The sequence below is a fragment of the Pan paniscus genome, chromosome 15 (assembly GCF_029289425.2).
Source record: "Pan paniscus chromosome 15, NHGRI_mPanPan1-v2.0_pri, whole genome shotgun sequence".
Lineage (NCBI taxonomy): Eukaryota > Metazoa > Chordata > Mammalia > Primates > Hominidae > Pan > Pan paniscus.
The window spans coordinates 96,644,193-96,671,132 of NC_073264.2; the positions used below are offsets into that span (position 1 = coordinate 96,644,193).

At 50.0% G+C, this 26,940-nt stretch overlaps 1 protein-coding gene across 8 annotated transcripts in view; it reads right to left on the reverse strand.

The window, feature by feature from the left end:
• Positions 1 to 26,338, reverse strand: part of SYNE3 (spectrin repeat containing nuclear envelope family member 3) — a 102,376-nt gene extending 76,038 nt beyond the window's left edge. For 3 of the 8 annotated variants that reach the window (XM_063596111.1, XM_034938078.3, XM_034938076.3), the window contains exon 1: positions 26,217 to 26,338. The gene's annotated coding sequence lies outside the window, so the exon portion shown is untranslated. Of the gene's footprint in view, positions 1 to 10,088; positions 10,522 to 24,655; positions 24,976 to 26,216 lie in introns of those variants that run through there. The other 5 variants (XM_063596110.1, XM_063596109.1, XM_055097989.2 and 2 more) reach the window with 3 other exon arrangements.
• Between the last annotated feature and the right edge of the window lie 602 nt (positions 26,339 to 26,940).

A 26,940-nucleotide genomic window follows, 5' to 3' on the forward strand; every position in this document is an offset into this window, starting at 1 on the left:
CTAAAATTCCAACCTGTAACAGGTGGAGACCTTGGCAGGAGCTAGCTCTGTGCCCAGCTATTTTCTACAGCACCATACAGGGCTTCAGAAGCAAACATCCTATCAGGTAGATGCCATGGCCAGCCCTTTATTACAGATAGGAAACAAGGCACAGAGATATTAAATAACTTTCCCAAAAGCATGCAGAGCCAAGATTGAACTTCAGGCAGGCCAGCTGCAGAGGCTTCCTGTTACCCTGAACTATACTGAGCTTGTAGACAAGTGTCCAGCAAGCCCCCGGTCAGCATGCTGAGGCTGGCTGCAGAGCCAAAGGTGTAAGTCAAGTAAGAGCTGCTGCTGGTTGGTGGGTGAAAGAGCTATGAAGAATTCCCCATGGTGGCCTGACTCCACAGCTCAACCTGACACTCTTCAGATATGGCCCAGGGCAAGTGTTCACCACATGGGCCAGGCCTGTGGCCCTATCGGCAAAGCCATGCATTGCCATCCACCTTCTCACACCTGCAGCCTGTGGCACGCAGTACCAGCCAGCATGCCCCACTCAGCTCTGCATCATCCGTTGATATGTCTACCTTCTCATTAGAATGTCCCGCTCAAGGGCAGAGGCTATGTCTCATCCCCTCTGTATCCTCAGGCCTGGGACACAGCTGGCACAGAGGAGGAGGGCAGTGCTGCTTATTCAATAAATACACACAACATCAACTTCTTGGAAAGGCAGGACTGGCTGTTCTTGGGGCCAGGTCAGGGTAGGGAGTTGCTGGAACTGCCCCCAGATTTTAGGCTGGCTCTAGATCTCGGGTTGCGGGGTAAGCCTCACGGGATGACAGGACATTCCAGTGAGCCAATGAAAGATTCTGTGGAAACTTCCCTGCAGGTAACATGTGACAGTTGGACTTGTCCTTCAGAATTCTCTTATCTAGCTGTGCCGTTTTATGGATGGGGAGACTTAGTGAAGGAAGTAGACCCGCCCAAGATCTGGCAGCAGCTCAGTGTAGAGTGATGGCCAAGACCTATCTTGTGCCTCTGAGAAGGATCATTCTATTTCTTCAAAATGACTCACAGAGAAAGAAACAATCAACCCTTGTATTTACAGACAGTTAATTTTCAACAAGGGTGCCAAGACAATTCAATGGAAAAGGATAATCTTTTCAACAGTGGTGATGGGACAACTGGATATCCACATGAAAAAGAATGAGATTAGACTCTTACATCACACCGTATACTAAAATTAACTCCAAATAGATCAAAGACCTACACGTAAGAGCCAAAGCTACAAAACTCTAAAGAAGAAAACATACGCATCAATCTTCCTGACCTTGGAATACGCAATGGTTTCTTAGATGTGATAGCAAAGGCACAGCAACAAAATAAAAAAATAGATAAATTAGGCATCATCAAAATTAAAACTTTTGTACTTCAAAGGCAAAAAGGTTAAAAAAAAAAAGTGACACCATCAAGAAAGTGAAAAGATGTCCCACAGAATGGAACAAAATTTTTGCAAATCACATATCTGATAAGGGACTTACATCTAGAAAATCCAAAGAACTCTTAAAACTCAATAATAAACAGACAACCCAATTATAAAATAGGCAAATGATTTGAATAGACATTTCTTTAAATCATACCTACATCTAAGATGGCCAATGAGCACACTGAGAAGCCCAGAAAGCACAGAAAAGATTCTCAACATCACTAGCCATCAGGGAAATGCAAATTAAAACCAAAATGAGATACTAATTCCCTATTAGAATGAGATACCCATTAGAATGGCTATAATCAAAAGAAGATAATAACCAGTGTTGGTGAAGATGTAGGGAAGTTGGAACCCTTATATGCTGCTGGTAGAAACAGAAAATGGTGCAGTGACTTTGGAAAACAGCCTGGTAGTTCTTCAAATATTAAACATAGAGCTTCCATCAGATCCAGCAATTCTACTCTTACATATATACTCAAGAGAAATGAAAACATATGTCCACACAAAAACTTGTGCACAAATGTTCATGATAGCCAAAAAAAGTGGGAGCAACCCAAATGTCCATCAACTGATAAATGGATAAGGAAATCGTGGTCTATCCATACAATGGAATATTATTCACCTGTGAAAAAGAATGAAGTGCTGACATATGCCACGATATAGAGAAACCTTGGAAACGTTGTGCTAAATGAAAGAAGCCAGTCACAAAGGACCATGTATTGTATGATTTCATTGATGTGAAATGTGTAGAACAGGCAAATTTACAGAGGCAGAAAGTAGATTAGTGGTTTCCTAGGGCTAGGGAGGTGGGAGGGTTGGGAGTTGACTGTGAAGGAGTGCAGCGGTTCTTTTGGAGGTAGTAAGAATATTCTAAAAATGATTGTGGTGATGGCTGCACAGCTCTGTGAATATACTAAAAGGCATTGAGGGTAGGCGAGGTGGCTCATGCCTGTAATCCCTACACTTTGGAAGGCCGAGGTGGGAGGACTGCTTGAGGTCAGGAGTTTGAGACCACCCTGGCCAACACAGTAAGACCCTGGCTCTATTTTTTTTTAAAGCACTGAATTGTACACTTTAAATGGGTGAATTGTATATTATATGAATTATATCTCAATAAAGCTGTTTTTTAAAACATCAGCATCCCAAAACTAGGAGGGTCATTAAAACTGACCTAATCTAATCAACCATCTCTGCTTGAATTTCCTTAAAAATACACCCACCAAAGGATCCCAAGATTCTTGAACACCTTCAGTGATGGGTGGCTCACTGCCTTCTTCAGGCAGCCTATTCTGTTGTTACATAGCTCAGGCTCAAAGGAAGTTTTTCCTTCCGGGAAGCTAAAACCTGTACCTTATAAATGGGGTGCCAATGTAAAGGAAGCTAAGAAACTGCTTGAGACCTTTTTTTCCAAATGGAGAACAGTACGTTCCATTTACTGAGCAGGTATTAGGTGCTAGTCAATATGCCCCTCCCTCTCCAAGCATTTATTAATGCACTTGCTTTTTAAGACAACTTTAATGGTTGGTATAATCATCCCCGTATCAGAGATAAGGAAACTGAGGCTCAGAGAGGTGAGATAACTTGAGTATAAAATTTCAGAACTGGTTTTGCCCAGGAGGCAGAGCTGGAATTTGAACCTAGGTGTATGGAACTCCGGAGCTGCAGCTGTCCCAGCTGCTGAGCCAGACTGCTTCTGAGAGCCTGACACCATTTCAGCATCCCAATGGGTCTTATAGGCCTTATATAAATGACATGAAATTTTTGAATCAAACAACAGAACAAACAGAAGCAAACTCTGCCTCCCAAAAGAGATGCTGAATGCAGCCCCATGGGATGGGCAAAATGTCGGCCTGGAAGAAGAGGGGTGGCCACCAGTGGCTGCATCGCTGTGGGAAGCCAGCCGCCACGGACAGCCTTAGAGGAAAATAAAGCTGAGTGATGCCCTCAGGGGCATACAAATAGCCTTGAGCACCAGGGTTCTGAACCCAACAGCCCATCATTTGGTGTTTGGAATTCCGGTGAGGAATAAACTCTCCCCCTGTGAAAGCTACTCAATCCAATTCAATAGCATTTGTTGAGATAATTTTTTTTTAATTTTATACTTGAAAGGTAGGTCTTAATATTCATTCCTGTTTTATAGATGAGAATACTGAAGCTGAGCAGTTTCATGGCCTGCCCAAGATTCCAGAGATAGTAGTTGGGAGGCGAGAATTCAAATCTAACACCATTTAGCCAGGTGTGGTGGTGCCTGCCTGCAATCCCAGCTACTCAGGAGGCTGAGGTGGAAGGAGTTTGAAGCCAGCCTGGGCAACAAAGTGAGACCCCTGACTCTTAAAAAAAAAAAAAAAGACCATTTGACTTCCACATCCAGATGTGCCTGGCGCGGTGCCACTAGGGCCTATAGGTTTCAAGCTCGGGTTCTCCAGATCACAAGCTCTAAATGAGAGTGCTATGGGTGTTAAATGCAGAGGCACAGAGCCTAGAGAAAGGAGCAATGATTCTTATGAAGATTCCAGGAAAGGCTCATAGAGGAAGGGATACCCTGGCTGGGATGTGAAGAATGAGCAGGGTCTGAATAAGATGAGAAGTGGGAAAGGGCGTAACAAGTGGATGGACTGGCGAGACCAAAAGCTGGGAGATGGGGAAGTGCAAGGCCAAGTTCAGGCTGCAGGATGGGTTTGGCGATTGTTAACAAAGAGAGACGGGAGGAGGCCATACTGGAGAGCAGGCTGAGGGGACTGAACAGCACAGGATTCCAAAGGGTTGTGTGGGTTTTACTCTGTGGGCAATAGAGAGCCAGTGAGGGTTTGTGAGCAAGAGAGTGGCACAGCCTACTCAGTGACAGGACCCACAAGCAGTCAGGGCAGCATCTGCTCAATGGTGTGAAAACCACATTGGACCAAGCAGGGCCCTTGCAACAGGGCACCTTAAGTCACATGCTAGGAAATGCCTTGTAAGGTGCCGTTTAACCCTAAGGCATCCTATTTATTGCAAACCTGCTCTTCAAAAAAAAGGCCATGGGTGCTGGGCGCCGTGGCTCATGCCTGTAATCCCAGCACTTTGGGAGGCTGAGGTGTGTGGATCACCTGAGGTCGGGCGTTCGAGCCAGCCTGGCCAGCATGGTGAAACCCCGTCTCTACTAAAAATACAAAAATCAGTTGGGCGTGGTGGCAGGCACCTGTAATCCCAGATACTCAGGAAGCTGAGGCAGGAGAATCGCTTGAACCCGGGAGGCGGAGGTTGCAGTGAGCTGAGATCATGCCATTGCACTCCAGCCTGGGCAACAGAGCGAGACTCAGTCTCAAAAAAAAAAGAAAAGAAAAGAAAAGAAAGAAAAAAAGGCCATGGGTTCAGATAGAAGGGTCTTTTCTCAAGAACTGATTAAGCTTGCCAATATCTAATGAACTGTGAGAGCAGCCTCCATTCATTCCAAGAGTGTCTGTGCCCAGTCTGTCCTTACAGTCCTTTTCCCAGCAAAATGCCCAGCCGGGCCCACCTTGGACAATGCTGTTTGACAGTTAAGGAGACTCCTGCCTGCTGCTACCCTGTCTCCTGCTCTGGGTTCATCTGCGACCCTATGATTGTCCTGGTAGGTGTCAAGGTTATCACTGGGTCTTGATCTTAGGGTGCCAAAGGAGACTCCTGTTGGTTGGGTAAAATGTTATCAAATGCTACTCACAATGGCAATAGTTCCCACGTGTGAGGCCTGCTGTGTGCCAGGCACTGGGCAGACACCATGAAGGCCCCCATCAACCTTCAAATCAGGGGTCATCGTGCTGCCTGACAGATGGGGAAACTGAAGCTGGCTCTCCTGCCCACGTCAGACAGTGACTGAGGCACCAAGTCAGAAGCAAGGCCAGGCCTGCATGGCTCCAGTGCCTGTGCCAGGCTGTAAAATGCTGGCAGAATGAGGAAGTGAATCAGGAAGGCAAGGGAGGAGGGTTCCTTTTTGACTCAGAACAGGATTTCCCATCTCACACCCAACTGACTGAGAGACAGACGGGGTGGAGGGTGAGCCCCAGTGGCTCATGCTGGACCGTCCCCCGTGAACAGTCCTGAGCCTGGGACAAGCCCGAGGGCCCAGTGAGGCTTGGGGTTATGGCAGCTGGGCCTGCGAAGCCTTCCCCAGTGGGCCTCTCAAGAGTATGGCTTGAAATGAGTCAGGCAGAGCACCTCGACAGGGCAGCGGCTCCAAAACCCAGGTCTCTCCCACCTCTCATTCCACTCAGAGGGGCCAGGAGAAGATGAAGGCCATGCCCTAAAAGGACCCTAAGTGGATGGGCAGAGAGTCAGGTTGTGGTCGTCTTGTCTTCTGATCAAGAACTATACCAGACCCAATTTCTCTCCTTTCCAAAGCTTGGGAGATGCTTAATTCACTTAATGACAAATCCTTCAAAGCCTATGCCAGACACTGTGGTCAGTGTTGAAGATCACAGAGATGAACCAAACAGATAAGAGCATCCTGCCCTGACAAAGCTCAGTGTCTCTTTCTTCTTCTGCAAAGTGAGTGTTGCATTTGGAGGATTCTCAACACTGTGGACTCCCTCCCCTGATCCCTCCACTCCAGTCTCTCTAACATGGCATTTCTTAACATGGGACCTTCTGGAATCCACCCATTTATGAATGTCCTGTGGGAAGCCCTAGCTAAATTCACATTCCAAAATGTCTCTGTGAGCTGGGGATTTTAACCAGCCTCCTCTGACATCATTCGTGGGATCGGGGATGGGACCTGGATGGGCCACGAGGGCTCCATGAAATCTTAGGAAGCTTGTTCTCCTGGTGAGAACGTCTGGAATTCCCTCCTTCTCCCCTAAGGCCCCCTATCTCACAGAAGATAAGAACATGTTTGCCACAAGCAATCCACAGTGTCCATCATTACATTCTCATTGTAAACGGCTCAGAATATTCTATGGAGTGAAGATCACAAACTTTCTTGAACCACTTCCTTTTCCTTGGACAGTTATATTGCATTTTTGTTTTCTCCAGGCAACTCAAATATTTGCAAAGTTATCATTTATGTAACAAGTGAGCAAGCTGTGGACTCTTCCGGCCATGAAGCAGCGCTCCTGCCGGGCTCAACCATCCACTCTCGTACTCTTACACCCAAATGGTATTTTTCTGATCCGGAGCCATTGTTTTCTTAGGGCTCTGCACTCGCTCTTTAGCATCAGCTGCTGGCCCTCTTTTCAGGGCCATTTTAAACAAAGAAATAAAATTTGTGGTCACTTGGCCCGAGCTGGAAGATTAGGGCCAAGTCAAATCTGGATGGTGTGAGGCTCCAGGGCTGGGCCGAGGGGGCCTGGCAGGGCTCACTCCTGGTGACTCACTGCCCCAGCCCCTGTCCCCCCACACAGGGATTCACAAAGGCCTGCTTTTCCTGGGACACTTCCTAACAGCTGCTAAGGATTCAAACCTGACTTTGCTGCCAAATAAGCTATGCGGTCTTAGCCCAGTATATTTAACTCCTCTGACTTTGCCTTCTCATCTGTAATATGGGGAGGGTATTAGCATAAACTTCTCACTGCAGATCTGAAGACTAAGTGAGTTCATATTGGTAAAGTGCTTAGAACAATGCTGGCACACAGTAGGTGCTATAGAACAAATAAATAATAAATTTGCAAATGTGACAGTTCTCCTGAGGGGAGAAAAAAAAGATGCAATATAACAGTCCAGCAAGGAAAGTTTGTGACATCCACCCACTCTACAGCATAATCTGGCCATTTACAATGAGAAATCAACACCCTAGAATAATGCACGGTGTGCAGAGAAAAAGAGCAGACTGCAAAGCACCGCACTCTAGAGTGAGGGTTGGCAGACTGTTTCTGGAGATGGTCAGAGAGCAAGGCTTTTAGGCTTTACAAGCCACATGGTCTCTGTCACATCTCCTCAAACCTGTCATGGTAGCATGAAAATAGCCACAGATACCATGTAAATAAATGAGCATGACTGCGTTCCAACAAAACTTTATTTACAAAAACAGGTGGCATTTGACCAGCAGGCCACAGTTTGTCAACCCCTCCTGTGCAAATCATTCAAAAACTGTCAAAAAAAGATGAAGAATGAAGCCGGATGCAGTGCCACGTGCCTGTAATCCCCACAATTAGAGACCCTTAGTCAGAAAGACCTCTTGAGCCCAGAATCCAAGGCTGCAGTGAGCTGTGACAGGAGCGCCACTGTACTCCCCTCCAGCCTGGGTGACAGGACAAGATCCCATCTCTTGGAAAAAAAAAAAAAAAAAGGAAAAAAGTAGTATCATAGAGCAGTGAAATCATGGGTACATTTCTAAGATTTCAATTTCCTTAAAGTGGTATTAACAGTTTTTTTAAAAAAAAATTAGAGGCTTTTAAAGTTACATTTTAATCACAATTAAAAGATTTTTGTTTGTTTGTTTTGTTTTTTTGAGATGGAGTCTTGCTCTGTCACCCAGGCTGGAGCGTAGTGGCATAATCTTGGCTCACTACAACCTCCACCTACCGGGTTCAAGCGATTCTCCTGCCTCAGCCTCCCAAGTAGCTGGGATTCCATTCATTTCGCCAGAAATCTGGGATTATAGGCATGCACCACCATAGCCAGCTAATTTTTGCATTTTTAATAAAGACAGGGTTTCACCATGTTGGCCAGGCTGGTCTCGAACTCCTGACCTCAGGTGATCCGCCTGCCTCAGCCTCCCAAAGTGATGGGATTACAGGTGTGAGCCACCACTCTGGGCCTACAGATTCAAAGATTTCATAGTTCCACTAGACTTTCAGAAAAAGTTAAGAGTATTAAGTCCAGCATTCAAGTTACATGAGACAGAAAAGGTACAGACTTTGAAGTATGTATAGAATAGGACTGCATCTGTCTTCTCCATCTACTAGCTGTGTGACTCAGGCAAGTGTATTCACCTGTCTGTTCACCAGTTTTCTCATTTGTAAAATGAGGATGACAATGGCACCCATAAGCATGCAAAGAGCCTAGCACTGAGTGAGCCTGGTGCACCATAGGCCCTCAACACAAATAAGCCACCTCTCAGTACCCCCCAGGCTGGATCCGGCTGGCCCTGGGTCTATGGCAGCAGTACAAGGCGGACTAGAAAGCCTGGAATGCTTTACTTTCCAGCTAAAAAAAATACCCTCCACAGTTTTCAGCTTTGGTTTACAAAAACAACACAGAACCATTCGAATCTCACTTTTAATTTAATAACTGGCACCCCAGCCTGAGAAACGGCAGGGTTCATTTCAAATGGGAGTTCTTGGTGGGAGTGAATCTCAGAGCTGTACTCACTGAACCCTTAAGGAGATCCATGGCCCTGCAGTGCCTGGGCCCTTGACTGGCAGAGCCAAATCCATTCCTGGATCCAGAGGCTTAGGCACGAGGATGTTTCCATTCATTTCCCAGGAAACCTGCCAGTTTTGCAGGAGGCAGGGGGACCAGAGTCCTCTCTTGGCAGAAAGGGGCATCTAACGGCTCAGGGTCAAAAGCTTTTCTGAATGAACGCCTCCTGTGCCTCACAGCCTCCACCTGAGAAAGTCCAAGAAGTTTAACAAGACATTCAAAGTCCTTCTCCATCCATCTCTGCAGCCTCAGCCTCCCCTACTTCCCGCCTCCTCTACTTGCAGCAGGAACCACCTGTAGCTCCCTGTATGCATCATTTCTCCCCTTTGCTCCTGCTGGTCCCTCTGCCCTTCTCTGCCTGGCTACATTCACCCATTGCCTTTGGCATCACCACCTCCAGAAAGCCTTCCAGGATTTTTCATAGTGTAGAGGACTGGGAACTAACATTACTAAGTACCCATGAGGTATTTGTACACATCAGCTCATTGAGTCTTCCCACCCACCGTTAAACCAGAATGACTGGCTTCTTTTTGTAGATAAAGAAGTTGAGGTTAGATTCAAAGTGGCTAAGTAACCTGCCAAAGGTCACACAGCAAGCAATCCTGCCCCTTTCTTCTCCCCAGCAGTCCCTTAGCAGAGCCCAGGCGGTTTTAAATTGTCCTCATTCTGCTGGGGCTGCAGGATGATGTCCACTGAGTTACCTAGAAGAATCCCCTGTATCACTAACTCTTGTCTTTTTTTTTTTTTTTTTTTTTTTTGAGATGGAGTTTTGCTCTTGTTGCCCAGGCTGGAGTGCAGTGGCACCATCTCAGCTCACTGCAACCTCCGCCTCCCATGTTCAAGCAATTCTCCTGCCTCAGCCTCCAGAATAGCTGGGACCACAGGCACCTGCCACCACGCCCGACTAATTTTTTTATTTTTAGTAGAGACGGGGTTTCACCATGTTGGTCAGGCTGGTCTTGAACTCTTGACCTCAGGTGATCCACCCGCCTCGGCCTCCCAAAGTGCTGGGATTACAGGCGTGAGCCACTGCGCCCAGCCTACCTCCTGTCTTATATCTGAGATATTCAGAGAACCCTTGAGACCTTCTCCCAAGAACCTTCACCTCCTTGGAGTCCAAGGTCGACTGTTAACAGGCTGTGCAGGTTATAATTAGTACCTGCTTGTTCCTGCCAGAACTTTGAGACGCCAGGTTTACGACGTGCCTGTGAGAAGCCGGGCACCCAGCCTAGGAACTGCCTTTTGTCCCGCTGCTCTCTGTGGATCCCAACCTGAAGGGGCTACCCTCAGGAGTGGGCGATACCTTGCAGACGCGTAGGTGTCCTCTTGAGTCCCCAGACCTCAGCACCAGCGGCCGCCCACAGCCAGGCAGCAGGGAGAAGCTGCCCTCTGGAACTTTGCTTTGGCCCAGCCGGACTCAGCGGGAGGAGGCTGCCTTCCTCCTGGAGCTGGCCTGTGTCCGGGGCTGAGCTCCCCGTCAGACCCAGAGAACAATGCCCCACTGTTGTGTGCAGCACTTGGAAGCTGAGCAACCACCTTCATGATTCCCGCTGATCCTCTCCCTGACCACCCGTGGGACAGTGGCCAGCCATTTTAACATCTTTTCCCTCGCAGGACCCTGGGTTGTCCCCAGCAGCCCCATAGCAGAGTCACTGACCCTTCCTGCTGCAGCTACAGCTCCAAGGCCACCCACCCAACTGGAAGAAGCAAACGGTCAGCACACGAGCCCCATTCTTTGTACTCCCAGTGGGGGATCGGGGGCGGTGAAGCGGGAGGGACACACGCTTGCTTCCCACACCAGGCACAAAATCCCGTCTGACTTTCTAAAATATTTTCTCTCTCCTCTCAGACAATACTGGCTTTAATGAATTTCTCTAAAGGGACTGATGGTCCACACGCTTTGCATGAAAGGCAAATGCCACTGTGCCCAAGTTGACTACGCTACGACCCAGGGGACAATGCATGCCTTCTGCCTCCATAGAATGGGCACCACATGTGCTGGGCCTCAGCAATGTCCGCTCCGTGGAGCTGGTGACTCCATCCCAGCCTGCAAGCAGCTGGCAGGGGCTCAGGTGACTCATCTTCTCCTTTGCATTTTCTTCAGAGCACACGCAACCTTCTGATATGTTCTTGTTTATTTATTTGCTTGCTTGTTGACTCTAGATCCTTCTAGAATGTGAGTTCCAACAGTACAAAGCCCTTACCAATCTTGTCCATGACTCCTATCCCACTGCCCAGGACCGTGCCTGTCATACGGGAGGCCTCGTAGAGGAGCTGGTGAGTGAGGGAATGAACGGATCTTTGCTCCGTGTATTCAGCTCTATTCATTCTCTCAAGGCACCTCCATGGGGCATCCAGGTGCCACGTGCAGCAGAGGAAACACTAAGCTGGAGAGCTGCCCTCGAGGAGCTCACAGCGCATGCGGAAGAAAGATGCATCCACAAACAGGCCCGATTAGGGAGCTCAGTGAGGTTTGGTTCAGAGGGGACACAGCAGGGGCAGGAGAAACTCCACTCAAAGGGAGGGCTTGTCAGGAGCAGTCACAGAGGAGGAGACTCCTGAGCTGAAGGGACAGTGGAGGAGGTGGCCACAGGAGGGAAGGGCATGGGGGGAAGCAACAAGATGTGCAGCGCAGCAAAGCATGAGGTAGCATCTGAGTAGTTTGTCCCCAGCAGGGAAGAAATGAAGGTGGAGAGTCTCAAACCTCATTCATTCATCCAACAGCATTTACAAAACACTCTGGCCTAGAGCAGGCAGGGGTTGGCCCCAAGCACAAGGGGGTTTTCTGCCTTCACAGACTCTTGCGGGGGCACACAGACCCTTGAAGGATAGCACAGGGGCTCTGGGAACACTGCGAAGGGGCAATCTAGTCTGAGGGTGCACTAAGGCTCAGGGGAGAGATGATTCCACCTTTACTCCTTCTACCAATGACTTGACCGCCCAGCGCCATGGTCAAAGTAGCATGACTTTGACCTAGGATGACCAATTTATCCTGATTTGACGCACACCATCCAGGTTTTAACCTTGAAAGTCCCAAACCCCAGGAAACCTCTTAGTCTTGGGCAAACCAGGGACAGTTGGTCACACCAACTTTCACCCTCATATCCCCTTCCAAGACTCCCAGACTGTCCCCCACTCTACTGACCCCCCACCCCCACCCCCACCTTCCAGCCACTCACAGGGGCTGGGTTCCCGGAGCCTGTGTCCTCAGAGCTAGCCAGAGTCACGAGCAGCCTTTCCTCTGGGATGGAGAGGGAGACTTGCTCTGGGTTATGGACGGGACAGCCGCCTACAGCCTGTGTGTCCTGCCTTTGAGGCCCCATCTTCCCCAGCTGGCTCCTAATCACAGCTGCCACAGGCTCTCAGATCCAGTCACTGTCTTCCTTATCTGAGCTTTATCTCCTGAGGCCTCCACAATCCAAGGACAGGCTTCCTCCCGGGCTTGTCTTTGTGCATTCAGGAGATCCACTGTGGGTGCCCCGCAAGCCCACGTGCCAAACTGAAGCAACAAGCAACTAATTACGACACCACCATCTCCATTTTGCAGAAGGAAAACCAGCACGTATAACCGGTCAGGAACTCACCTCTGGCATTCGTTTCACAAGGCCCTGAGGATTCCATTATTCAAAAGCAGCTACTCACAATCTTGACTTCCAGAACCTTCTAGAGCCCTTTCCGCTAGCCCTGCAGAGACTCAGAAACCACAGGACTCAGAAAAACTTAAAGTCTTCCCCAGATGCTTGTTTCTAGGTTTCTAAAGTAGAGCTCCATGTCGAGCAGCGAGTTTCCACCAAAGACATTCACAGAAAACAGTCAGAGTGGTGGCACTCCAAGCTGCTGGAGGTCGGACTCCCAGCTTGGAGGCCCCCCAAACAATGCTGGTCTCCCCAAGAATCTAAGGCACGGGGATGAAGAGTTACAAGAGCCCTAGCTCTCATGGGAAAGGTGCTAATGATTAAATTAATCCCATTAGCAAGCCTCTAGAAAAGTGGATTTAATCTACCCTCAAGTCCCCTGCAAGGGCGTCTCATGGAAAGGGCTGGGTCTTGCAGCTCACACTGTTTTCTAGTTCAACCATTTATTATTAGCTTGAGACCTTGGAAATGCTCCTTAACTTCTCTGGGCCTCACCTACCATGCAGGGTAAGCATTGCCATCCACCCCTTTGTATACCAGTCTCTAACTCTTTACAGACATGAGAGAGTAATAGTAAACCTTCACCAAGGGCATGCTATCTGCCAGGCATTGGGCTCAGTCTTACAAGGATTCTTTCACTGATGCCGTAGGTCCTACTGTTCCTGCCTATTGACAGATGAAAGAAGTGAGGCTCAGAGAGGCTAAGCCACCTGCCCTAAGTCCCACAGCCAGTATATGACAAGTTTCCTCTGCTCTTAACCACTAGACCATTAATATTTGCTGAATGAGCAAACAAATTAACACTAGGTTCTATTTTAAACAGTAGACACAAGATTGAGACTTATTTCAGAACTACCTTTTTTTTTTTTTTTTTTGAGACAGGTCTCTCTTTGCTGCCCAGGCTGGAGCACAGTGGTGTGATCACAGTTCACTACAGCCTCGACCTTCTGGGCTCAAGTGATCCTCCTGCCTCCACCTATCGAGTAGCTGAGACCACAGGCATGGGCTGCCATGCTGGGCTAATTTTCATATATTTTTTGTAGAGATGGGTCTCACCATGTTGCCCATGCTGGTCTCAAATTCCTGGGCTCAAGCAATCCTCCTGCCTCAGCCTTCCAAAGTGCTGGGTTCCAGGTGTGAGCCACTGTGCCCGGCCAGACCTACGTTTTTAAGAACTGAAATGCTTAGAAGAGTGACTAGCTCAAACCTGCAAGATTCACCCTCCACTGCAGAGGCGGCTTCTAAACAGGAGGCTGCAAACCATGGCCCACTGCCTGTTTCTGTACAGCTGTTGAGCTAAGAATGTTTTTTAACATTTTTAAGTGGTTGGAAAAAAATCAAAAGAATAATAATGTTTCATGGCATATGAAAATTATGTGAAATTCACATTCCAGTGTCTATAAAGTTTTATTGGAACACAACCAACACCCATTCATTTACATAGCATCTGTGGCTGCTTTCTCGATATGATGGAGAGCCAAAATATATTTACATATTTCCTTTCTGGCCTTTTACCACAAAAGTTTGTTCTAGAAGCTCCAGAGGCCAGTGCTATTTATCAGCCCAAGGGAATTACCTCACCCTACCCTCTGCCTATCAGCACAGCATTCCTCCTGGTCCATTATCCTAGAAAATTCTATACTAGTCCTTTCAGCAAACTGTGTCACAATCTGGATAGCCAGCTTTACTGATGGGCAAAGGTTTCCAAATGCTAAGAATCGTGTCTCCATCAAGGCTTTCCCTCTGGCATTTATCCTACTTACAGTCATTTAGGGGGCCTTTGCCACTAAGCTGAGTTCCCCCCACACTGTCACGGTTGTTCTGCTGAAACCATCTCCCCACATCCTCCAAGCACTATCTGAATCATTGCTGGACTGGGTCCCACCTTCCCAGGGCCTCACGATGTGAATTACTACATCAGTTAAAAGACAATAGGAGGCCGGGCACAGTGGTTCATGGCTGTAATCCCAGCACTTTGAGAGGCCAAGGAGGGAGGTTCACTTGAGCCCAGGAGTTCGAGATCGGCCTGAACAACATAGCAAGACTCCACCTCTATCTAAAAAAAAAAAGAAAGAAAAAAAAAAAGAAAAAAGAAAAAAGACAATAGGAGCCTCACACAATCACTCACAAAAGAAAGGCTCACTGGCCAACTCTCCAGTAATAACAGGTAGGGGCCACCGGACACAAGTGGAAAAAGCTGGCTAGGGCCAGGCAGGGCCTGTTTATATCACATTCTGTTCCTGTTTCCCTTCTGGGGAGCTTAAGACCTGGGGGAAGGGACCCTATTTGATCTACGAAGTCCAGGCCTGGGAAGCAGCAGTGCTGGGTCCTGCCTTGGGACTCTGGGCAACTCCCTTCCCACCATAGCTTGGTTCGCCCAAGCACGAGGGAAGGAGCCGGGCTCCTGTGGGCACTGGGGTCCTAATGTTGCATTCACTGAGTTTACGCGGCAGCGCTGGCCCCAGGGAAATGGCCCTGATTGCTGGACAGGTTGCTTCTCAGGCTGACCCTATGGTCTGGGGAAGGTGGAGCAAGAGGGCAAATGTATTGAAACAGAGATAATCTAGCTGCACTGTCCCTGGAGAGCTCTGAGTAAAGCCACACTGGGAAACCCTGCTATGCATACAGCCACTCTCAAGCCTGCTTACCCCACTCTCTGCCAGGCCAGGTGGCTAGTGCCAACAGTCCTGGGTTAGCGATCTCATTGGGCAGCCCTCAGATCTGTCAGAATATTGGGCCTTAGAGGTCATCTAGTTCCACGTCTTCACAGTGTGGCCATTTGTGCATTACAGTCATGATTTTGACTATATCTGCCATGCAGACACATCTACATCTTTTCTAATTAATATTCTTTAATTTGACCAATTTAAACTTGTTTATTTTAAAAGAAGTTTTTTTTTTCTTTTTACCTTTTTCTTTTTTTTCTTATAGCTAGATTAAGAAATATATTTTTACCTTAAATAAAAAAACAGGGTCAGGATCAATTGCCATATATCATAAGATAATGAACATAAACAATGTTTAACTCTATCTGGATAATGGTGCTGGTTTACACCTGGGGCCTGCTCATGGTTAGAGACAGAGAGAGGCTAGTGTTGGAGAGCTGTTAAAAACAGATTAGCATGTCACTGAGATGTTCATCTAGACAAGATCCAGAGGTTCTCAACCATCCTTGTGCATCAGGATCACCTGGGGAGCTTTAAAAAGCTACAGATAAGCAGCCCCACATCTAGAGATCTCTCTAACTCATTGGTCCAGGGTGGAGCCCAGGTGGTTATGAGAAGGCCATATAATCAGAAGGATTAAAAGAACAAGTTAAAAAAATTTTTAAAAAATGGAGGGGAGATGAAGACATGAAGAGGGAGTGGCTGTCATTCAGTGCCCTGGGCTTGTACCACCAAATTTATTCTGGCAATTACTAGTAGCCCCTAATCCAAATTCACCAAGATCTGATCTAGTCTAAGCCCCTCCACTGTATTGAGGAGGATCCTGAGGCTCAGGGTTGGGAATGAAACAGCAGGACCTGCTGTGGTGATATTGACTTTTTTCTGCATAGTTAATTCCATAAAAGAAAAAAATCACATTGGCCAGTTGCAGATGGCTGGTGCTCCGGGCAGGCAATGAATGGTCAAGGTGTGTGGTCTGCACCCTGTATACCTCTAAAGGAGGACACTGTCTGTGCACACGGGCGCAGGCTTGGCTGGGTCGACTCTGGCCCATCATGCCTTCCTAGACCTGCCAGGGCATGAGCATCGGCCAGCAACACCTGAGCCAAGGGCTGACCCACCAGCAGCTGCACCCTGTTCAACTCACTGCACGTGCTGGGCACAGAGGCAGGCAGAAGTGCTGAGCTCCCTTCCAAGTGACCTGCATAAATGGCAAAGTCACCTCCTCAGCTAAGGAGCACCCAAGGAAAAGAGGGAGAACTTGGAGAGGCTGGGAAGGGAATCCATTGGAACGGGCGTGACCCAGCACCTTCTGCTTGCTGGGAATCCCACATCTGTTATCTCATCTGAGCCTCACAGTGACTCTGCAGGGAAGGTGTGGCCAGCCCCATCTTACAGGTGTGATACCCAGGCCCATGGAGGTTATGTGACTTGCCACAGGCGACAAAATCAGGGTCCCAGCTCAGATCTGCAGGATTCCACCTGAGGTCCAGGAGCACAGAGAAACTCCATCAAAGTCGAAAGTCAAACTTCCATTGCACAGATGGCACCAGTGACGCCTTGCTCTGCTGGCTAAACTAACAATAGTGATGACCCCTTACCTCCATGGGGTGGTCTGCAGTTCACAACACATCCAGCAAGGCGAGGAGTGCGGCACCTGCACCCCTACCTTACAGCAAAGAGAGTTGAGGCCCAGAAAGACTGTGCCTCTGGGCAAAATTTAAGGGTCCTTCCTGGTGCCCCGCCCAGCCCCCTGAGCTTCCCTATCATGGAGTCACAGTCCCCTAGGATGGGACTGTTTAAAGCACACACCTCACCCACTGGACTCCTCCCACTGGGCAGCGCCGTGTCTCTGGCATCTTCCTAGTTCGTGTCCACCTCAGCCAATGTCAGTACGTTGAAGAAATGCCATTGCCCAAGGCACTGGTTACAAAGCGGAAGAGCCCAGATCCCAGCCGCAAACACGTGCTTCTTTGGCTCCCAAACCAAAGTTGGCTCCAGCTAAGTGCTGCATGACTAACCCTGCAGCTTCCTGCAGGAGACCCAGATAGGAACTTACGGGGCTATCCTCTTATCTGCTCAAAGGAGCACATTAGGAAGTGAAGACTGCGGCCAAGAGAGCCTGGCCTGGATCCCCCTCCCTGGGCATTTGGGTGTTTTTACCCAGATGGAGGTGGGACAAGAGACGCCACAAGATGAAATTTTTTTAAAAATTAATTTTCTAAAATTATGCCTGAGCAAACTTGAGTTTGAAATCAGCAAACAGATACATACGCAAATCACAGAAGCCAGGCCTGCTCGCTGCCTGGTGCTGGATAAATGACAGAAATTAACCTGGCAACCCCAACTGGCTCACACCCAACCTTACAGCCACTGGCTTGTGGTCACCAAGTTCTCAACAGCTAGTGAACAAGTGGCGGAGGGGTTTCCCTAGGAGAAAAGGATGTGGTCAGAGAAGACAGGGTAGGGTGCTCCGGGGTGGGCCCTGGCTCTGGAAAACCTTTGGTGTTCCTAGCCCATGTGACACTGGTCCCACAGAAAGGATTTCCTTTGAGGAATGGCCTGGCAGTGTGAGAGCCACTGGGGGCTGTGGAGAAAGAGCCAGATGTCTGGTTAGGAGGCTGAGTGACTCACCACTTCCAGCCCACAGCACTCCTGGCATGGAAAGGCCAGTGTAGCCTGGGAGTTACCTGCCAGAACTCTGGGATCAGGTAACCTGGGTTCAATTTCCAACTCCACTGCTAACTGAGGTAGCTGAGGGTGGGTTACTTAACCTCTCTGCCAAATGGTAACAACATCAGAGCATCCTTCATTGGGCTGTTGTGAGGATAAAGACGAAAGAGGCAGAGAGCACTTAGACATTCAGTAAGCACTGAACAGGTATGAGCTGTAAAGATGAACCATGCAGGAATCTTAGATGGCACCCAATGGACTCCATCGGCCCATTCACTCGTTCATTCATTCATTCTAGAAATATGGACAGTATTGAGCAGCTTTGATGGCTGGGCTCTGGACAGATAACAATCCCTGGCCTTAACTTCTTCTGATACAGAAGACAGACAATACACTCAACTGCAAATAATTAACACAAATAATTTCAGGGTGACAGGACAGAGCATGTTGGCAGGATGGGATAAGTGCCACTGCGTGGGCAGGAGGGTCCCTCTGAGGCCGTGACTGTGAGCTGAGATCTCAATGCAGAGACGGTGTGGCCGGGGGAGGCACTTTTTAGGAAAAGGAAAGAACAAGAAGCCAAGCTAGAGGGAGAGAAACTTGGCATGCGCAGGAGAGAGAACATCAGATGTGAGTCCCAGGGACGCCAAGAGATATTTGCAAGGTTCCGGGGCCAACCCCCAGAGAACCCAGGAGAATGGAGAATCTCCAAGAGGACAGTGCCCTGAAGGGGGCCGCAGAGGGAGATGATGCATATTGCACCTTCTCTCCCCAGCCTCAGGTTACGGCTCCAGAGCTCACTTTTTTCCTGTGTCCTGGAAATATTAGGATCTGTCCTTCATACTACATTCAAGTGAGCTGTAAACACCCCTAAACTTAATAAGATCCTATTTTAAAGCCTTTTAATTTAATAATAGTAGTAATAATAGCGTGCTCTCTCTGGGCTGGGAGCAGGGATGTGAGGATAATCCTGTCTCCAGCCCTCAAGGCGGGCACAGGCTAGTGGGGAATCACTCTTGAAACTGTTGATTAGTATCAATGGCAAAGTGCAACGGGAACAGGGAAACAGAGATCACCAACCCTGTAGGAGGTGGCTGAGGAGGACTTCCAGGAGGAGGTGATGTCTACCCAGGTGTTGGTGGGAAGGGGCAGGGAGAAGGAGAGCTGAGCGGGGGAGCAGCTTGAGCACAGGTGTGCAGATGAGAAAGGCCAGGATGAGCTAGGGGCTTTATGGTCCTTGGAGGTGGCCCAGGTTGTAGAAAGCTGGGCCAGCTGGGAACGTGGGACCTAATCCTCAGAGCAAGGCGGATAAGCAGGGAGTCACCTGCCAGTGATCTGGACCCTCCTGGGCTGAGGGGGTGAACTATAGTGGCCAAAACCAAGTCCCCAAACACCTACTTTGAGGCTGTGGTCCTTGAATGAGAAAACATCTGAACTTCAAGGTACCTTAGAAATCTCCTAATCTCAACCTCCCTCTTTAAAGAGCAGGAAACAGAGACTAGCCCAGGTGAAGGTCAAATGCAGGCTCCTCCCGTCCTTAAGGAACGAGGCTACCCCAGTGAGTCAGCCGGCTGCATTATTTCAGCAAATGTCACTTGGGAGGGGCTCAGCCCTTTTCAGATCTCAAATAAAACTGTTGGCTTAAATTAGAGTCCAACCAGCCATGGTGGCCCACCCTGTTCTGTCCATGCCTTGGTGATCACCACACAGGCTGAACGCTGAAAGCCTGCCACTTCATTTTCATCAAGCAACCAGCCCGAGTTGCGTTACACCATGAATATCAGTGAAACAAACTCTTAGGGAAGGTGGTTGTAAGGTAAGAGCACTGGTCAGGGAGTTAGGAGATACCATCTTGGCCCTGAAGTACCTGCAAGACTTGAGCTAGCCATTTCTGCTGTGGAGACTCAGTTTCCCCATATGTAAAAGTATAAGCGTAAATCATCTCTGAGGCTCAGGCTGGCTCCACTGCAGCTGTGACTCCTAAATACTTCTCCAGCGCCCACACACAATCTCTCTGGGCATGTACATGAGGGTTTGTTTCCTAGTCTCTGAAAGCTGCCTTACCCATGTAAAGCTCTCTCTTATTAGGTCTTTACTAAGCCCTGCCCCATGGGGAGGTATCACCAACCCTGTTAGATGGGAAACAAATGGATTCACAGTGCAGCAACTGGCCAAGAAATGGATTCACAGAGCAGAGGGTAGAGAGCAAGGGCTGAGACCTGCGCCCAGGTCTCCACTGCCCAGGGGAGCATCCATACTGGGACACAGCAACCGTGCATTAGGAAAACCACCATCTGAAGCCAAGCAGTCCTGGAACACAGGTCTCTTGGAGCCCTGTTGTCTGTGACAGGCACTTCTGCAGAGGGAAGGCAGGAAGAATATCTTTGATGAGAGAAGAAGATGGCCAAGAATCAAAATGTGCAGCACTTGGCCGGGTTTGGTGGCTCATGCCTGTAATCCTAGCCGAGGCCGGTGGATCGCCTGAGGTTGAGAGTTGAGACCAACCTGGCCAGCATGGTGAAACCCCATCTCTACTAAAAATACAAAAACTAGCTGGGCGTGGTGGCAGGTGCCTGTAGTCCCAGCTACTCGGGAAGCTGAGGCAGGAGAATTGCTTGAACCCGGGAGGCGGAGGTGGCAGTGAGCCGAGACTGCACCACTGCACTCCAGCCTGGGCAACAGAGTGAGACTCCATCTCAAAAAAAAAAAAAAAAAAAGTGCAGGACCAAAATGGGATGGATTCTCCCAACTCCCGATGCACCACTGCCCATGCCACAAAGGCAGTGGGCTTCCTTGCAGGAGAGCAGCAAGACAGAGGTAGAGCTTCAGCCTCTAGATCGTCTCTGTGATCTGACAGCTGGAAAGCCACCACCCAACTGTCCTCCACCAGGGCATTTCCCCATGGCCCGCCCAGGCTGGGCTGGGCTGCGGAATTTCAGCATCTAAGGAGTGAAGAATGTGCTCATAGCACAATGCACTGAAAACAAAAGTGGCTCATCCTTTCCACTCCCCCTCTGGATGAAAGTCCGTCTCCATCTTCACCTGCTGCGTGATTTGGGTCAAGGCACTGAACCTCTCTGAACCTGCTTCCCCCACTGGGAAATGGAAATGACCATACCTGCAGCACTCAATTGTTTTGGGAATCAAGTACGCCCGCAAAAACTAGGAAGAGTGAGAGGAGCTCTTTCCTAAGAGGACTTCCCGTAGGAAAGAAGATCCTAAGCGCTGCTTCTGTGTTTTCTTTGAGGATGTTTCTGTTCATGTAAGTTCTAGAAATGTGTGGTTCCATCGTAAAATGTAACTCTCTTCTGACTTTTTAAAAATAAAATGATCCTGGGCCAGGCGCGGTGACTCACGCCTGTAATCCCAGCATTTTGGGAGGCCGAGGTAGGCAGATCACGAGGTCAGGAGATTGAGACCATCCTGGCCAACAAGGTGAAACCTTGTCTCTACTAAAACTACAAAAAAATAAAATAAAATAAAATTAGCTGGGCATGGGGGCATGCAACTGTAGTCCCAGCTACTCAGGAGGCTGGGGCAGGAGAACTGCTTGAACCCGGGAGGCAGAGGTTACGGTGAGCTGAGATCACGCCACTGCACTCCAGCCTGGGAGACAGAGCAAGACTCCTTCTCAAAAAATAAATAAATAAATAAATAAAATGATCCTATCAGTTTAATCTCAGGTATACTTCCCGTCTCTCTCCCTGACTGCCCTAAGGAGGAGCCTTGTGACCCAAGACTCTCACTGGTCTGTCTGTCGGGTGGTGTCTGCATGAGAGTCACACAGCTGTGGCAGCCTGGAGAGAAGTGTATTCCCTACGTGTGTGCCCAATGTTGACCTCGGCCAGGACACTTCCTTTTGTTATAAAACCAGTAGATTGGTCCAGGTGACCTGAGGTTCCTTCCAGCTCAAATATTTCAGGATTTTATGATTCAGAAGCATAAATCATTAGGCCAGGACCTTTAAAAATCCTGTTGATCATCTGAGGTCATAGAGTGTTATTATTATCTTACTTGTATGATTTGGGAAGAGGGAGATCATGTCTCCTACATTAAAGATCGTGTCTCCTACATAAAGATTTATGACACATAAAATCACGTGTCACACAACAGAATTTTTTGCTTTATTTTTTAAATCCAGCCAGATTAACATTGGAATCTGAGGAGAGAGGCAGATTTTCCAAGAAAGCATCTGAAAATGCTCCACATGATCTTTTAATTTCATTTGTATTATGTAAGATTATATATATATAATGGAATATATGCGCCTCCTATTTGTAAATAATGAAGCATAAAAATATTTAAAAATAACACCCTTAGCCAGGCATGGTGGCACATGCCTGTAATCCCAGCTACTCAGGAGGCTGAGGCAGAACAATCGCTTGAACCTGGGAGGTGGAGGTTGCTGTGAGCTGAGATTGTGCCACTGCACTCCAGCCTGGGCAACAGAGTGAGACTCTGTCTCAAAAAAATAAATAAATAGGCTGGGCACGGTGGCTCATGCCTGTAATCCTAGCACTTTGGGAGGCTGAGATGGGCGGATCACGAGGTCAGGAGATCAAGACCATCCTGGCTAACACGATGAAACCCCGTCTCTACTAAAAAAAATACAAAAAATTAGCCGGACGTGGTGGTGGGCGCCTGTAGTCCCAGCTACTCGGGAGGCTGAGGCAGGAGACTGGCGTAAACCCGGCAGGTGGAGCTTGCAGTGAGCCGAGATCGGGCCACTGCACTCCAGCCTGGGCCACAGAGCAAGACTCTGTCTCAAAAAATAAATAAATACATACATAAAATAAACAAAAAATAACACTCACAAGCCTACCCCTGGACTGAAGAAACAGAATATAATGGATCCCACTGAGAGTGAAACAGGCATCTCCCTGATCAATTACCCACTTCTCCCCAAAGATAATCACCTTGATTTTGCATTATCATTCCCTTGCCTTTTTCTTTTTTAAACCAGCTTAACTTTGTGAAATAGAATCTATGTATAAAGGCATGTATAAAACATACATGTAATTAGCCAATAACTACAAAGTGATTTCCTTTGTAACTGCCCCCCCCCACCCCGACTCTCCTGATCCTCTCTCACCTTTCCTCAGCACGCGTGGTAATGCTTGGCTTTTATTTAAGCTAATCACCTTCTTGCTTTTTGTCGTCATTTTACTTCTCAGCTATGTGTCACTAAACAACTCATTGCTTAGTTTGCTTGTGTTTTGAGCTTTTATAATTGCCTTAGCAGTTCTCCATGGAGATGCTAGGATTCTCTATACCACATCTGCAGCCTAGAAACCCAGGCGAGAGATCCAGGCTGCACTCTGGTGTTACAATGATAGTAGAGGGTTAGTAATAATAAAAACCATCAGTCCTATTTATGGTGTGCCCCCACCATGCCGGGCATTCTGCTAAAGCATCATCCCCAGTTACCTCAATTATCCTCGCAGCAACCCCGAAAGGGAAGTATTTCAAGAGGTCAAAATTAGGGCATCAGCTTCCCAAACTTGTCCCCCGTCCACTTCCTAGCTGCTCAGCCCCAGAACATCATCCCTAAGTCCTAAAGCAAAGGTTCCTTTCAGGATGGGAGGGTCAGGAAACACTGCTGCTCCTGGGTTCCTATCTTTGTGGTCCAGTCAGGCTGCTTAGAATATATATATATATATTCAGAATCCATATTCTTTTCCAGCAAGTACTGATGACTTAACGAAGACAAGCATCCTGTCTGGTCAGTACTGTTTTCCCAATGATGAACGTACAACTTTGTCCTTGGATTGGCTAAGATAGGCCATGTGGTGCCAGGAAGAGCATCAGGTCAAAAGCCCTTAGTTCTAATCCTGGCTGTACCACATCCAGCCACTGGATATCAGCCTTCTCATCTGTAAATGGGCAAGCAATGACAGCCTTGCCTACTACCAGATCCTAGGAGGTGAGAGGCAGGAAGAGCTTAGGAAGACCCCACAAACATATTTGAGTCCCTCTGTAGGCTTCTCTAGAACCCTTCAGAGTTGAAAGGGGTGACCAGGAACCTGGGAAAGAGTCCCAGGGCAGCCCAGGGTTGGAGCTTCAGGGCCAAAGTGGTTAACTGAAAATATTCATTATCACCCCGCCCAGGCTGGAGTCCCCTGGCTTCCAGTTTTGAAGCAGAGGTCAGCTAGGCGGTGTAGGACACTGCTCCTGGGTTGACCAATGGGCCACATCAATGGGTCAGCTGCTTGGGGTCAAGAGCCTCCTGCCCTCCCTGGGGCCAAGGGCCAGCTTTCAGTGCTGGAAGGACCATGAGGGGGGTGAGCCAGGACTACCCACCATTGACAGACAAGGGGAAATCAAGGCAGGGAGAGGAGGGGCAGAGGCAGAGCAGAGGGGAACCCAGGTATCCCGACGAGGCCCCTTCGCCTCAAACTGTGACACCTTCTCACATGTGCTGTGTCTGACACCATACAAAATGCTGATCAGGGCAAAGCTCGTTTAGTGCTCATGAGGCCCTGCGAGGCAACACCTGCCGTGCTATGGTTAGCCCCTTTCCACGGGGAAGGAAGCTGAAGCTCTGAAAGGTGAAGCAACTTTCCCAAGGCTACACAGCCAGGAACGGGCTAAGGCAGGACTGGACTCAGGCAATCCAACTTGACTGCCCCATTCCTAACAGCTGGACAATGCGGGAAGCCTAGCTGCCCAGTGGGTTCCCAAAGGCTCCAGGGTGCTTTTGACGTTGAGCTGGGCCTGCCCAGTCTTGCCTCCCGGGGCCGCCAAGCCAGGGCCCCCCCGGCAGCCCGCTCCAGGCTGCATCACAAGGCAAAGGGGCTGCCCAGGCATGGCCAGGTCCATGGCTGCTGGAGAGCATGCAAAGCACCCGAGCAGGAGCGTTGTTCCCATGGAGACAGACAGAAAGGACTCCAACTCACCCTGAAGTGCACCTGCAGGGATCCAGGTGCCAGACTGTACCTGGAGGCAGAAACCTGAGCCTGGATTCTCACCACTTCCCTCTGTGCCACCAACACATCCTCAGGCCTTCTTCTCAGGACCCCCAGCAAGACACGAGTTCCAGAAATAAGACATCCCAGCCCACTTCCCGCTCAGCCACCCCCAGAGGGGCCTCTCTGGTTGAAAACAACGCCCGGGGCCAGCAGGCTTGGCACAGCTGTGGCTGTCAGCCTGCCGAGCACTGTCCGGCCTGAGGAATGTGCAGACCCACATGTGCTGGAGCATCCCGCTGGGGCACAGTGACAGGAAACTGAGCAAAACAGCTCGTTGGCACTGATATGCCCCTCCCAGCTCCCAGCTCCTGACTCCTGTGGGCTGTTGGCTGCCCTGGAAGTGCAGGCGGCAAGCCCAGGCCCTTTAAGAGAGCCAGGCAGTATGGCTCTGGGCAAATCACTCCCCCTCTCTGGGCCTGTTTCTGCTTCTCTTGGTGGATGAAGGACGCTGTCCTGCCAAGCTCAGAATGGCAGTGATTTTATGACATGCTCTCCTTTCTGGGAGGACGGTCCATTCTCCTCATGCCCTCATTCATGTGGGATGGGGCATGCCCCCAAGACACATCAAGCTATCCCACTAGCAGCCCTTGGCTGTAGAAAGCCCCCCCACCCAGTGCAGGGATAAGGGTGACCCTTCAGAGTTGAAAGGGGTGACCAGGAACCTGGGAGAGTCCCAGGAAAGCCCAGGGTTGGAGCTTCAGGGCCAAAGTGGTTAACTGAAAATATTCATTATCACCCCGCCCAGGCTGGAGGCCCCTGGCTTCCAGTTTTGAAGCAGAGGTCAGCTGGGCGGTGTAGGACACTGCTCCTGGGTTGACCAATGGGCCACATCAATGGGTCTGCTGTTTGGGGTCAAGATCCCAAGACCCCAGGGGAAGTCAACATCCATCTGAGGCTCTCTCAGGCCCTGCAAGCCATCTCTGGCCTCACTGCCCTCCCCTTTAGAAATGTGGGAATGAGGCTCAGAGAGGTTGAGCTGCTTGCCAAGTTTGCATAGCCAAAAGGCGTCTGAACGAAACTGAGCATTCGGGGTTGGACTTCCCCTCTTCGCCGCCTGCTCTGCTCTCCCAGGCACTACTGAGCGCGCTCGCGGTCGCCAGGAGCGGATTGGGCCCCCGCCGCGCGCAAGCCTTGGTGACAGGTCAGCCCGCCCCTAGGGGAGGCAGAGGGAAGCCCCGAGGAGGCACCCGGCCCGCTGGGGCGCGCTGCCCGGGGCTTTAGGGCTTTTTCTTGCGGGCCGGCCGAAGCTCCCCGGGGTTGAAAGGAAAGGCTCGAGAATTTCGCAGCCAGCACAGAACGGTTGGATTTAAACTAAAAATACCCGCCCGCCCGCAGCTGTCACGCCGGGGCCCCCGCCCCCGCGCCGGGCGCGCCTCCCCAGGTCCCCCAGACTTTCGGCGCCCCCGATTCCCTGGGCTGTGTCAGAGCTGGGCCGGGGGCTGAGGACCCCACCCGCCCGGCCCCCGGCCCCCGGCCCCGTGCCACTTACCCGCCCGGAGCGTGGAGGAGCGCGGCGCCGCGGGTAGCTGGGGCCGAGCCTCCTTCCCTCCTCCCTGCGTCCCGGGCGGCTCCGGGGCGGGGCAGGGCTGGGGCGGGCCCGGACACCGCGAGTACCCCCGCCCCCGCCAGGACCCGCCCGGTGGCCCCGCGGGAGAGGCCGCGCCCCTCTCCGCACGCGCTCAGCGGAGGCCCCGGGTGCGCAACCCCAGCCCGGCGGACATCCTGCGTGGCCCCGGGGACCAGGGCCGAAGAAGAGCCTCACCGCTCCCTGTCGCGGACCCGGGGCGGGGGTTAAGGGGGGGGGTCCTGTCCACGCTTGCCTGGAAAGCAGCCCGGAGCCCTGGCCCCTGTCTGTCTCCCCGACACACACACAGTCACCCACCCTCTTCTCATCCTAGGGGATGGCGCGGAGCTGCCTCTCCCCCGGGAAAGTTGGATCTGTGCGCCCAGACTTGGAAAAGGGATTAGGACACCGGCAGATCTTGCCCTCACAGAGCAGAGGTGGGGGCCTTGGAAGGGGCACACCGCCCGTAGGCGCGAAATCCAAGAAGAAAATGACACTCATCAGCCAGCCTCGCGCGGGGAGAAAGGGCGGGGTGGGGGGGAGTGGCACCCTGCCCGTCCTCTCCCACCCCCACAGTCCGGGCCCACAGTCCAGGAGTCACAAGGGATGTGAATCCCCAGGCATAATGTGAACCCCCAACAAACCCAAG